An 11,666-nucleotide genomic window follows, 5' to 3' on the forward strand; every position below is an offset into this window, starting at 1 on the left:
GTGTCAGTGTACAGGTAATACAGTGATCACCAGTGAAATTATACACAGGAGCTCTGTATATAGTGTCAGTGTACAGGTAATACAGTGATCACCAGTGACATTATACACAGGAGCTCTGTATATAGTGTCAGTGTACAGGTAATACAGTGATCACCAGTGACATTATACACAGTGTACATGTAATAGACTGACTCACCGGTGACGTCTCTAGGTGAAGTCCTTCATCTTCGCTTTTCTCCTTCATCCAGCACAGACCGCCATCACGTCTTCCAGCCAGGACTCGTCTCTGCATAAAATAACACAGTTATCTAGAGCACATTCCCCAACTTCTACATTACGCAGCTGAATACAGACGTGCATCCACCATCAATATATGGTTAGTTATTATGCAACCTACCATTCCAAATATAAATTGTAATCCACCACTGTGCCCCCATTAACTGTAAATAGGCACTTAATATATAATTTAATTAGAACCTCTACTCTTTCCGCCAATTTGTTACCAGTCACACTCCTGCATCCGCAACGCCCCCTACTCTATACTTCCTGCTCCCCGCATTCAATATTTACATGCACCCCCTGCCCCAATTCATTATATCATGTCCGTGCTCTCCCCACCCCATCATCATTTATCATTTACTCTCCCCCACCCCACATTCGTTATGTGCAGCTCATTATCCCCCTACTCCCAATTCCCCCATGTGCAGCTCTCAAACCCCCCCATGTGCAGCTCTCACCCCCCCATGTGCACATCTCTCACCCCCTCCCCCACATGTGCCCCTCTCTCATCCCCCTCCCCCACATGTGCCCCTCTCGTCCCCCTCCCCCACATGTGCCCCTCTCTCATCCCCCTCCCCCACATGTGCCCCTCTCTCATCCCCCTCCACCACATGTGCCCCTCTCGTCCCCCTCCCCCACATGTGCCCCTCTCTCATCCCCCTCCACCACATGTGCCCCTCTCTCATCCCCCTCCACCACATGTGCACCTCTCTCATCCCCCTCCACCACATGTGCACCTCTCTCACCCCCCCCACATGTGCATCTCCCATCTCCCCCCCCCACACATGTGCATCTCCCATCTCCCCCCCACCACATGTGCATCTCCCATCCCCCCCACACATGTGCATCTCCCATCTCCCCCCACACACACATGTGCATCTCCCATCCCCCCCACACACATGTGCATCTCCCATCTCCCCCCCACACACATGTGCATCTCCCATCTCCCCCCCCACACACATGTGCATCTCCCATCCCCCCCCACACACACACATGTGCATCTCCCATCTCCCCCCCCCCACACACATGTGCATCTCCCATCCCCCCCCACACACATGTGCATCTCCCATCTCCCCCCCCACACACACACATGTGCATCTCCCCTCCCTTTCCCCCCCCCCCACACACACACACACACACATGTGCATCTCCCATCTCTCCACTCCTAGTTAATTGTATTTTAAAAAAAATAAAACTTGTTATACTTACCCCCATGCGATCCCTGCAGAATCCTGGCGCTCGTCCAAATCGCTGACAGCAGGTTCTCCTGACTTCCGGCTATGTGACGGCACCGTCACATGACCGGAAGTCAGGGGAATCATGAAGGCGCTGCTGCAACAGCGCAGCTCAGCGCTGAAATGTCCCGGACCCGGCGCATAGCATGGGGCCGGGGGCCCCATGAGGAGAGAGACGCACAAGAGGGGGGCCCCCGAGGGGGCCCCTACCGGCCGGGCCCCATACTGGAGTCAGGGCAGTCATGCCCTGATGGCGGCCCTGCTGGAGGCTGGAGGGGCCCCCTCTCCCTCGGGGCCCCCGTTCAATGAACCGGCTGCACGGGCGGTAGTTCCGCCCCTGCTCATACCATTCCTCATAGTGAGGGAGAGGATGCCACCTTCCTTTATTCTCCCCCTCCTATTCCTCAAGAGATACCGAACTGCCATGTAAACTCCCCATGACCGCAAATGAGCCACCGCCCACCATTAGTGACCCTCTACGAACTTCACCCCCGAAGATTACAAAATACAGATTCCTGATTTTGTGGTGCAATTAGGAATTGAATTTGACGCTACCAGCCTCACAGAAATCAACTTTTTCAAAGTCTTTTTCTCTGAGGATTTTGTAAACCTCATGGTGCCCCAGACAAATTTATATGCCCAAAATTTTTGGCCCAAAACCCCACTTCATCATTTTCTAACTGGACTCCCATAAATGCAGTAGAAATGATGGGGCATTGTTCTTCATATGAGGATTGTGTAGAACCCAGAACTTTGGCAATATTGGAGTGTTGATGTTTCACATGGCTATGACTTGTAAACGCTTTGAGTCCATCCACAAATTTTTGCATTACAACTAGTGATGAGCGAGTATGTTCTGTTAACCCTTTCGGCGAGTATGCTCGATGTTATGTTTGAATCACTCCCGTGTGCATGATTTGCGACTGTTTGACAACTTTAATACATGTGAGGAATGTGTAAGAAATAGACATTCCTTACATGTACTAAAGCTGTCATACAGTCGCAAATCATGCACACGGGAGTGATTCAAACATAACACCGAGCAGCTGTAACTACTCGGTGCTCGGCCCGAGCATACTCGCCGAAAGGGTTAACAGAACATACTCGCTCATCACTAATTACAACGATTATGCACAGCGTCCACCCCGAGATGACCCCAACTTTGACCGACTTTTCAAAGTTCAGCCGGTCATTGATCACTTCAGCAATAAGTTTGCTGAAGTTTACATTCCCCAAAGTAACATCTGTGTGGATGAGTTCATAATACTGAAATGTAGGGGAGGCTCAAATTCCAGCAATACCTACCCAGTAAGAGGGCCAGGTACGGAATTAAACTCTACAAGCTGTGTGAGAGTACCTCAGGGTTCACCCACAGATGTAGGGTTTATGAAGGGAAGGACACCTGGATTCAATCCTCTGAATGCCCCCCTGTCCTGGGAATGGGTAGGAGCACTTGGAACCCCCAGGTGCTTCACAAATTGATTCGTAAAAAAGAAAAAGTGAAAAAAAAAACACTTTTTCATTTTTACGAATCAATTTGTGAAGCACCTGGAGGTTCCAAGTGCTCACTATGCATCTAGATAGGTGCCTTGGGGGGGTATAGTTTCCAAAATGGGGTCACTTGTGGGGGAGCTCCAATGTTTGGGCACAAAGGGGCTCTCCAAACGCAACATGGTGTCCGCTAACAATTTGAGCCGACAATTTGTTAGCGGATACCATGTTGCATTTGAAGAGTCCCTGTGTGCCCAAACATTCTAGCTCCCCCACAAGTGACCCCATTTTGGAAACTAGACCCTCCAAGTCACCTAGCTAGATGCATAGTGAGCACTTGGAACCCCCAGGTGCTTCACAAATTGATTCATAAAAATGAAAAAGTGTTGTTTTTTTCACTTTTTCATTTTTACAAATCAATTTGTGAAGCACCTGGGGGTTCCAAGTGCTCACTATGCATGTAGATAGGTGCCTTGGGGGGTCTAGTTTCCAAAATGGGGTCACTTGTGGGGGAGCTCCAATGTTTGGGCACACAGGGGCTCTCTAAACGCAACATGGTGTCCGCTAACAATTTGAGCCGACAATTTGTTAGCGGATACCATGTTGCATTTGGAGAGTCCCTGTGTGCCCAAACATTTGAGCTCCCCCACAAGTGACCCCATTTTGGAAACTAGACCCCCCAAGGCACCTATCTAGATGCATAGTGAGCACTTGGAACCCCCAGGTGCTTCACAAATTGATTCATAAAAATGAAAAAGTGTTGTTTTTTTTTCACTTTTTTATTTTTACGAATCAATTTGTGAAGCACCTGGGGGTTCTAAGTGCTCACTATGCATCTAGATAGGTGCCTTGGGGGGTCTAGTTTCCAAAATGGGGTCACTTGTGGGCGAGCTACAATGTTTGAGCACACAGGGGCTCTCCAAACGCAACATGGCGTCCGCTAATTATTCAAGCAAATTTTACAATCAAAAAGTCAAATGGCGCTCCTTCCCTTCCGAGCCCTGCCGTGCACCCAAACTGTGTTTTTTCCCCACATATGGGGTATCTGCGTGCTCAGTGGAAATTGCACAACAAATTTTGGGGTCCATTTTTTCCTGTTACCCCTGTAAAAATAAAAAAATTGGGTCTAAAATAACATTTTTGTGAAAAAGTTAAATGTTCATTTTTTTCTTCCACATCCCAAAAATTCCTGTGAAGCACCTGAAGGGTTAATAAAGTTCTTGAATGTGGTTTTGAGCACCTTGAGGGGTGCAGTTTTTAGAATGGTGTCACTTTTGGGTATTTTCTATCATAAAGACCTCTCAAAGTGACTTCAAATGTGATGTGGTCCCTAAAAAAATGGTTTTGTAAATTTTGTTGGAAAAATTAGAAATCGCTGGTCAACTTTTAACCCTTATAGCTCCCTAACAAAAAAAAATTTTGGTTCCAAAATTGTGCTGATGTAAAGTAGACATGTGGGAAATGTTATTTATTAACTCTTTTGTTTGACATATCTCTGATTTAAGGGCATAAAAATTCAAATTTTGAAAATTGCAAAATTTTCAAAATTTTCGCCAAATTTCCATTTTTTTCACAAATAAACGCAAGTGATATCAAAGAAATTTTTCCACAATCATGAAGTACAATATGTCAAGAAAAAAAATCTCAGAATCAGGGGGATCGGTTGAAGCGTTCCAGAGTAATTACCTCTTAAAGTGACAGTGGTCAGAATTGTAAAAATTGGCCTGGTCATTAACGTGCAAACCACCCTCGGGGGTTAAGGGGTTAAAGTTGAGAATTAGACAGCTATTTGACATTGATTCTCACTATAATTACACCAGTTTCATCAGATTTAAGAGACATAATTAATGAGTTTTGCAGTGCGTAATGTGAAAGTGGCTAACAGATCAACTTTTAAGGTGTACTCCCATCTTAGACATTTGTGTCTGTAGAATATGCCATGAATGTCAGATAAATGCCATTTTCACATTTGTACTTCACACCTTTTTTCAGAATGGGTGTTCCCTATACTGCTTTTACATCTATTCCGGAACTCCCATGGAAATCAATAATGAGGAGCACGAATATTCATGGCCATCTCTCTATTCATTGGAAATTGGAGTGCATCTATCAGACAGTGATGACATATCCTGTGGATAGGCAATAAACTATTTATGGTACAAATACCCTCTCCCCAGATACAGCATGAGGCCGCACGTAGCTCTCTAGATGCAGCATGAGGCCGCACAGTGCTCCCCAGATACAGCATGAGGCCGCACGGCGCTTCCCAGATACAGCATGAGGCCGAACGATTCTCCCTAGAAACAGCAGGAGGCCGCACGGCGCTCCCCAGATACAGCATGAGGCCGCACGGTGCTCCCCAGATACAGCATAAGACCGGACGTCGCTCCCCAGATACAGCATGAGGCCGCACGTAGCTCTCTAGATGCAGCATGAGGCCGCACGTAGCTCTCTAGATGCAGCATGAGGCCGCACGTAGCTCTCTAGATGCAGCATGAGGCCGCACAGTGCTCCCCAGATACAACATGAGGCCGCACGGCGCTTCCCAGATACAGCATGAGGCCGAACGATTCTCCCTAGAAACAGCAGGAGGCCGCACGGCGCTCCCCAGATACAGCATGAGGCCGCACGGTGCTCCCCAGATACAGCATAAGGCCGGACGGCGCTCCCCAGATACAGCATGAGGCCGCACGGAGCTCCCCAGATACAGCATGAGGCCACACGGCGCTCCCCAGATACAGCATGAGGCTACACGGTGCTCCCCAGATACAGCATGAGGCCGCAAGGAGCTCCCCAGATACAGCAGGAGGCCGCACGACGTTCCCCAGATACAGCATGAGGCTGTACGGCGCTCCCCAGATAAAGCAGGAGGCCGCACGGCGTTCCCCAGATACAGTATGAGGCTGCACGGCGCTCCCCAGATACAGCAGGAGGCCGCACGGCGCTCCCCAGATACAGAATGAGGCTGCACGGTGCTCCCCAGATACAGCATGAGGTCGAATGGCGCTCTGCAGACACAACATGAAGTCGCATGTCGCTCCCCAGATACAGCATGAGGCCGCACGGCGCTCCCCAGATACAGCAGGAGGCCGCACGGCGTTCCCCAGATAAAGCATGAGGCTGTACGGCGCTCCCCAGATACAGCATGAGGTCGCATGGCGCTCTGCAGACACAACATGAAGTCGCATGTCGCTCCCCAGATAAAGCAGGAGGCCGCACAGCGTTCCCCAGATACTGAATGAGGCTGCACGGCGCTCCCCAGATACAGCATGAGGTCGCATGGCGCTCTGCAAACACAACATGAAGTCGCATGTCGCTCCCCAGATACTGAATGAGGCTGCACGGCGCTCCCCAGATACAGCATGAGGCCGCACGGCGCTCCCCAGATACAGCAGGAGGCCACACGGCGTTCCCCAGATACAGCATGAGGCTGTACGGCGCTCCCCAGATAAAGCAGGAAGCCGCACGGCGTTCCCCAGATACAGTATGAGGCCGCACGGCGCTCCCCAGATACAGCAGGAGGTCGCATGGCGCTCTGCAGACACAACATGAAGTCGCATGTCGCTCCCCAGATACAGCATGAGGCCGCACGGCGCTCCCCAGATACAGCAGGAGGCCGCACGGCGTTCCCCAGATACAGCATGAGGCTGCATGGCGCTCCCCAGATACAGCAGGAAGCCGCACGGCGCTCCCCAGATACAAGGCTGCACGGCACTCCCCAGATACAGCATGAGGTCGCATGGCGCTCTGCAGACACAACATGAAGTCGCATGTCGCTCCCCAGATACAGCATGAGGCCGCACGGCGCTCCCCAGATACAGCATGAGGCTGCACGGCGCTCCCCAGATACAGCATGAGGTCGCATGGCGCTCTGCAGACACAACATGAAGTCGCATGTCGCTCCCCAGATACAGCATGAGGCCGCACGGGGCTCCCCAGATACAGCATGAGGCCGCACATAGCACCCTATATACAATATGTACACAGACAGTCACGCACACACACGGTCATTCACATGCAGATACGCACAAGCACTCACGTATACACATGCAGACTTGCACGTATATGGGTCGCAGAAATGTGCACACACACAAACATATGCAGACATATGCAAAGCACAACAAGAACAAAAAACGATCACAGGCCACAATACATATTAATGAAATTAATCTTTATTTATTAAAAAAAAAATAACAAGCCTACAACCTGCAGTAACCACCGCTCCACCATACTGCTGCACGACCAGCTCTACCCTCACCTACTGTTTCCTCACCCATTCGTCATAGATTGTGAGCCATCGCGGGCAGGATCCTCTCTCCTCCTGTACCAGTCGCTAACTTGTTTTGTTAAAATTATTGTAAGTATTTTTGCTATGTATACCCCATTTCACATGTAAAGAGCCATGGAATAAATGGTGCTATAATAATAATAAATAATAATAAAAATAATAAACAGGCAATGGAAGAAAATGTGCACAGTGCAAATGGCTATGTGAATAAAGGACGCGCAGCCGTGTAGACATAAATCTTGGTAATATCAATATAACAATACATACATATGTGTTTGCCCCCTCCATATCATGAAATCATAACCATGCTAATACACAATAATGCATCCTACAGTCGCCGAGTGCTCATCAGTGACACACATCACTGATCAGCGTCCTTGCTCACTTTTGGCCAGGACTTTTTTTCCTGTTCATTTTCTCTCCTTCCCCCCTGTGCACCACCTCCATGTGTGTGTCCTGTTGCCAGTGAACCACTGATCAGTGACGCACATCACTGATCAGCGTCTGTGCTCGCTTTTGGCCAGGACTTTTTTTCCCTGTCCATTTTTTTTCCCTGTTTTGCACCACATCCATGCGTGCGTCCTCACTGTCAAAAAGTTTTTTTTAATATCTAATCTGTATCTTCTCCCATTCAGTTTCATCCCATTGCTTCTAGTCTTTCTTTGTGCAAATGAGAATATAGCTGATCCCTCTACAATGTGAGAGGCCTTGAGATTTTCGTAGACAGCTAGTAAGTCTCCTCTCTGTTATCTCTTTTGCAAGCTAAACATTCCTAAATCCTCTAACAGTTCCTCATACCATTTCCTATAGTGAGGGAGAGGATGCCACCTTCCTTCCTTTTCCACTCTCCTATAACTCAAGTGATACCGAACTGCCACGCAGACTCCCCAGGACAGCAAATGAGCCAGCGCCCACTGTCAGTGACCCCTTATAAACCTCACCCCCGAAGATTACGAAACATAAATTCCTGATTTTGTGGCGCAATCGGGAATCCAATTTGACACTACCGGCCTCACAGAAATCAACTTTTTCAAAGTCTTTTTCTCTGAGAATTATGTAGACCTCATGGTGCCCCAGACAAATTTATATGGCCCAAAACCCCACTTCATAATTTTCTAACTGGACTCCCATAGATGCAGTAGAAATGATGGGGCCTTGTTTTTTACATGGGGATAGTGACGATCCCAGAACTTCAGAAATATTGGAGTGTTGATGTTCCACCTGTGTGACCTGTAAACGCTTTGAGTCCATCCACACATTTTTGCATTACAACGATAATAATGCACAGCGTCCACCACGAGATGACCTCAACTTTTACCGACTTTTCAAAGTTCATATGGTCATTGATCACTTCAGCAATGAGTTTGCTGAAGTGTACATTCCCCAAAGTGACATCTGTGTGGATGAGTCTCTAATACATTTCAAGGGGAGGCTCAAATTCTGGCAATACCTATCTAGGGCAAGGTACGGAATTAAACTCTACAAGCTGTGCGAGAGTACATCAGGGTACACCCACAGATTTAGGGTTTATGAAGGGAAGGACACCCGGATTCAATCCCCTGAATGCCCCCCGTCCTGGGAGTGAGTAGGGAAATTGTGTGGGATTTGGTGCACCCACTGCTGGTTCAAAGTTATCACTGCTACATAGAAAACTTTTATACCAGCATCCATCTCTAGAGCTACCACAGTATTTAGTACTGTCTGAAAAACTCAGAGAGGACTACTAAGGTCACTAATTGGGCAGCTGCTCAGAAAGGGTGAGAGCAGAGCCCAATTTAGCCACAACATGCTGGTGGGATATCCTTTTCTTGTACATGGTGATGGCAGCACCCCCACCACTGCATGAGGTACTTATACACAGGTCTGCAAACCAGACTGTGTACTGGGGTACAATAAAAATATGGGGGGAGTTGATCTGTCTGATCAAGTCCTCAACCTCTACAGTGCCATGCCGAAAGCTAGTTGTGGCCCCTGAATCCCGAGCCTGCGCCCTGCAATAGTGCGATTATACTTACCTTTTCCGCCCTTCAATGGGCATTTGCTTCATAGTTCTTCAGCACAGGCGCCTGCGAGTCACTGCTACTGAAGGGTGGAAAAGATAAACATAATCGTGCCATTGCAGGCCCACAACTACATGTCACATGGCACTGTGCTGCTGATGGGAGGGAGGTGGTATGCAAATGAACACCAGAGGCAGGAGTTTTCTTCCAGGCACCACCACAGAGTCTGGAAGAACTCATTAACATAAAGGATTAAAAGATGATTTATAAAAAACAAGACAGCAGCTATGAGGCATACAGGTAAGACTATTTTAACAATTCTGTCACTTGTATGCCCATAGTAATAGGTTTAAAACGTCCCAGGGGGTGACAGATTCCCTTCAAGAAAAGCTGTATAATGCTATGTGAAAGTTTTCCTGCCTAATTTGAAAATGATTTGTTATGAGTCTAGATCTAGCTGAAGTCATAAAATGCTCTTTTACATTTGAGAATTAGACAGCCATTTGATATTGATTTTCATGAATATTACACCAGTTTCATCAGATTTAAAAGACATAATTAATGAGTTTTGCAGTGCGTAATGTGAAAGCTGCTAACAGATCAACTTTTAAGGAGTATTTCCATCTTAGACATTTGCGTCCACAAAATATGCCATGAATGTCTGACAAATGCCATTTTCACATTTGTACTCCACACCTTTTTTCATAATGGGCGTTCCCTATCCTGCTTTTACATCTATTCCGTAACTCCCATGGAAATTAATGAAGAGGACCACAAATATTCATGGTCATCTCTCTTTTTATTGAAAATTGGAGTGCATCTATCAGACAGTGATGACATATCCTGTGGATAGACAATAACTACTTAAGGTTGAAATACTCTTTTATTAGACTGTTGAGTGTTTAAAGGGGTTTTCTATGAGTTGAAAAATTCTTAACCTGAAAAGTTTTTGTGTTGAAAATAATTTCACTGCATTTTCTCCTGCTTTGATGATTTTTTTCTGGTCCCAATATCCTGAGCACATGCCACTCATTTGCTTTCACGTTTGTGGTGTTGTTGCCAGTTCAGTTTACTGCAATTATAACTTTACACTGTAAAGGAAAAGATGAAAGGTGTCGGTAGTTCCGCGCTCCTAGGTTAGAACATATTATATAGAATCCAGGACTTGTGTTGTGGATTTATTCTTTTGACAAGCTAAAAACAGACACGTTTCGTGGACGTCCCGTCCACTTCATCAAGTTCATAGCTTAAGAGATGTTAACAGCAGAGAATGTATATACACATGGAAAGTGAAAAAAACTGACTCCAAGGCACCAGCAACCGTTTTCATTTAAAAATTAAACCTTTACATATTCCTTAAAAAAGTGTCTATTAGCGTCATTAAGAGAACAATTTTAAAAAAGTAATGAGAATTGTATAAAATTGAAATAAAAATTGAAACGTCTTCTACATAAGTTCCATGATGTAAAATTTAAATATTTTTTTGTGTATGATGATTCAAACCCGTTATCTCTTGGTACCCTATACCATATAAAGACAACATCCATGGTCAGTACCTCTAGACCGTGGAAGTATCTGATAGTTGGTGGACGTTGTTTAGCTGCCTTTTTAAGAAGGATATAATCATAAGATGGTACTAACAAGGAAGACATGATTGTAGAAAAATGTATATTTATAGTGAAAAACTGACAAGTGTATGCACATGCATCCAACATTGCCCATATCCCTATCACTGAGTCAATTGGATAGATGATATACAAACTGGACACATTGAAACCACGGGGTTTAAATGAGATTACACTGCCCAAATCCTGGCAAGCCAGCGGAAGGGTGAGTCTCTGTAATTTGCCCCATCTTGTGTAGTTGTTGAGACTGTTTTATATGTTATTGATTGTTGGTGGTTCTATAAATTATTGCCACACTGTTTACCATCACCCTGTGTTGTCTGAGTAATGTTCTACCCATGGTAAAAGAGAGTGGGCGTTCAGTGGTATGAGCCCTTGTCCATGCAATCTTTCTAAAGACCACCGGGCTAGCGGACAAGAGCACCCACTGACCCCCGTGTTTTCACACTGTCCCTGATCTGTGATATGCAGGGACTTTAATGGAGGAGACTACACTTGGGTTACAGAGCAGTAGCTGATGATGCTAGCCCTATCCTATGTACAACATGTAATTGATAATGTGGTGCATATTGGGGCAGTGACATTGGTCTGAGAAATCCATATGAAAGATGGCCATAACATCACTGTCATGATGGGAAAGAATCGGCAGTGAGATCATGTGACTCAGATTTCCGCAAAAAAAAAAATCGGATTAACTCTTAATTCCCTACTGTTTGTAACATTCACTACAACAGTCCAAAATCAAAAT

The sequence above is a fragment of the Phyllobates terribilis genome, unplaced genomic scaffold, assembly GCF_046119375.1.
Source record: "Phyllobates terribilis strain yellow unplaced genomic scaffold, ASM4611937v1 Scaffold_103__1_contigs__length_5881359, whole genome shotgun sequence".
Taxonomy (NCBI): domain Eukaryota; kingdom Metazoa; phylum Chordata; class Amphibia; order Anura; family Dendrobatidae; genus Phyllobates; species Phyllobates terribilis.